The sequence below is a fragment of the Cervus elaphus genome, chromosome 15 (assembly GCF_910594005.1).
Source record: "Cervus elaphus chromosome 15, mCerEla1.1, whole genome shotgun sequence".
NCBI lineage: Eukaryota > Metazoa > Chordata > Mammalia > Artiodactyla > Cervidae > Cervus > Cervus elaphus.
The window spans coordinates 81,294,355-81,297,082 of NC_057829.1; the positions used below are offsets into that span (position 1 = coordinate 81,294,355).

General features: G+C 49.3%; 1 pseudogene; it reads left to right on the top strand.

Moving 5' to 3' along the window:
• The first annotated feature begins 1,536 nt into the window (after positions 1-1,536).
• On the top strand, positions 1,537-2,218 carry LOC122708559 (annotated as a pseudogene).
• The last annotated feature ends 510 nt before the right edge of the window (positions 2,219-2,728 follow it).

Sequence of the window (2,728 nt, forward strand, 5' to 3'; positions counted from 1 at the left end):
CACCCCAAGCTAATGGAGGGTGCAGCCAAGGCCTGCATCTCACGGGGCTGACACCAAGCCCAAACCCAGTGTCTTCCCAGCCTGCCCTTGGATGCCAGGAGGAGCTAAAGTGTCCGAATTCCATACATGCACAGGAATCGGACAAACTTCCGAGTTTTCTGGGTCACCAACCACGCTTATTTTTATAGGCTCGGCCTCCTTTCAAAGCACAGGGTCTTACTGGCTCCAGCAATGGATTATCCCTCAGAATATAATTGCCAACAAGACCCAAATGACTGAATCTACAAAATGTTTCGATTCCAGAGAGCAGCCGCAGATCAGCAGAGACCCTGGCAGACCAGCTGTCACCATGCAGCTCGGCCCAGAGCTGGTGTCCTCTCCCGCTCTACGAGCCCCACTCTCAGGCCACCAGGAGATCCCCCACCTCCTTCTTTGCAGTAGAGACATCCATCTCCTCCCAACAGGTGAGAGGCACTGCTGGCCTCCTAGGTAACTCACTCACTTCCGCTTCTGTGAGCAAACCCTCCTTACTGCTCTGGAGAAAACCCTCTTCATCAGAGAAAACACCCAGTTTCTCCAGGAAGCTGGGGCAGAGCCATACCTGGCATTGGCCCAAGTTTGCCAATTAGAATCAGAGGTACACAACTAAAGCCCCAAACCAGCCACTTCTGAAGCACAGCGTTCCTTTGACCCAGCAGACAGGATGGCCCTGATATTCTAAAGCTGGAGAAGAAGCCATCACTGGCCTTTCTGGAGCGTGAAGGGGGGTGGGGTACATAGCACCAGCATCCATTCTGGCAGGTGTAAGAAGAGGCCTGGTCCCAGAGGAGGGAGAACCCAGGCAGGCAGAGAGGATGTCTGCTCTCCATTCCCGGGATAAAGCTTGTCCAAAGCCTGGAATCCCAAATAGAGGGTGGAAAAGGATGAAATACAAACTTTACAGCAGAGAGCCCAGCGGGCAGCGCAGTGGAAAATCACATTGGTACCCTGAGCCCTTAGGTACGATGCACCAATAAGACTTCCCCTCTCTGGTCTTTTTCCCCAAATCTGCAAGCTTAGTCTCCAGGAAAAAACGTCAGGTGTACCCACCCTGAGAGATGTTCTATGAAATAGCTGATGGCTTCTCTCAAATGTGTGCAGGTAATGAAAGGTAGAGAAAGATGGCAAAAGCAGTCACAGACCAGAGGAGACACATGATGGCTATAAATAAAAACACACGATGACTGGAAGCAAACTAGGATCCTGGATTGGATCTTAGAACAGAAAAACGGACTCCGTGGGTAAAACTGGGGAAATCTGAATGAAGTCTGTAGTTTCATTAATAGTAACATCGTAATGACAATTTCTTAGTTTTGGTAAATGCACTGTGGGCACATAAGATGTTCACACAAAACTGAATGGGAACACACAGGAAAGTTGTATTATCTTTCCAAATCTCGGGTAAATCTAAAACCATTTCCAAATTAAAAGTTTTAAAAATAAACCCCCCTTGGGACTTCCCTGGTGGTCTAGTGATTAAGAATCCGCCTTCTTTCAGAAATCAAGAAAAGCCATGAAATGGGAAAGAAATCCCTCAAGGATCTGCTTTACGAGAAGCAGAAATCACGAGAAAAACAAAATCAATGATCTGAAGAGTGAAAATGATGCTTTAAATGAAAAGTTGAAATCAGAAGAACAGAAAAGAATATCAAGAGAGAAAGCAAATTTTAAAAAGCCCTCAGATCATGTATCTGGAGCAAGAGTTAGAAAGCCTAAAGCTGTGTTAAAGATCAAGAATGAGAGGCTGTGCCAACCGGTCATCGAGTGAAAGAAGAAGGAGAAGCTGGTGGACAATGACACAGCACTGGTGGACAAACTGAAGCAGTTCCAGCAGGAGCATGAAGAACTGAAAGCTCGGATGGACAAGCACATGGCAGTTTCCAGGCAACTTTCTATGGAGCAGGTGGTCCTGCAGGAGTCGCTGGAGAAGAAGTCCAAAGTCAACAAGCGCCTCTCCACGGAGAACGAGGGGCTGCCCTGGAAGCTCCGCAACGGGACCCTGTGCGGCCCCAAGAGGTCCCCCACTTCCCCCACCATCCCCTTCCAGACACCTCGGAACTCTGGCTCCTTCCCCAGCCCCAGCACGTCTCACTCAGATGACCTTCCTGGGAGCCAGAGACAGACTGACGGAGTCTCTGCAGGACTGACCCGTCTCACAGCTGTGCACCACCCACCCTAGAAGTGGGAAGTCATGGCTTCCCAAACCGGCTCCTCCTACGTGAGACCGGACTCCGGAGGAAGGCTTCCGACCCAGTCCAAAGATGCTATGGGAACGGATCTACACGGACACTGTTGTACAAAGCACTTACAGAACGGGAAAACCTTGGTCATTGCCTTTTTCACCTATGGGCAGAGGGGAAAACCCTCAGGGCCTGTTAAGATAAAGATTTATATAACCTTTGTAACGTTATATAACCTTTGTAATTTATATAACCTTCACCACAAAAAAAAAATAAGACTCTGCCTTCCTATGCAGGGGATGCAGACTTGCTCTACTGTTCAGGGAACTAAGCCGCTCTCTGGTCAGGGAACATGCCGCAGAGCATGCACACCTGGAGAGTCCTGGGCTCTGCAAGAAAGTCACCGAAATTGTCCCCTTCCCCCCCTGCCTTCCTCTCTGCCTTCCTCTCCTGGCTGTTCTGTTCTTTGTCCCTTGCCAACCCAACCTACCCGTCCTCATCTGTTGATT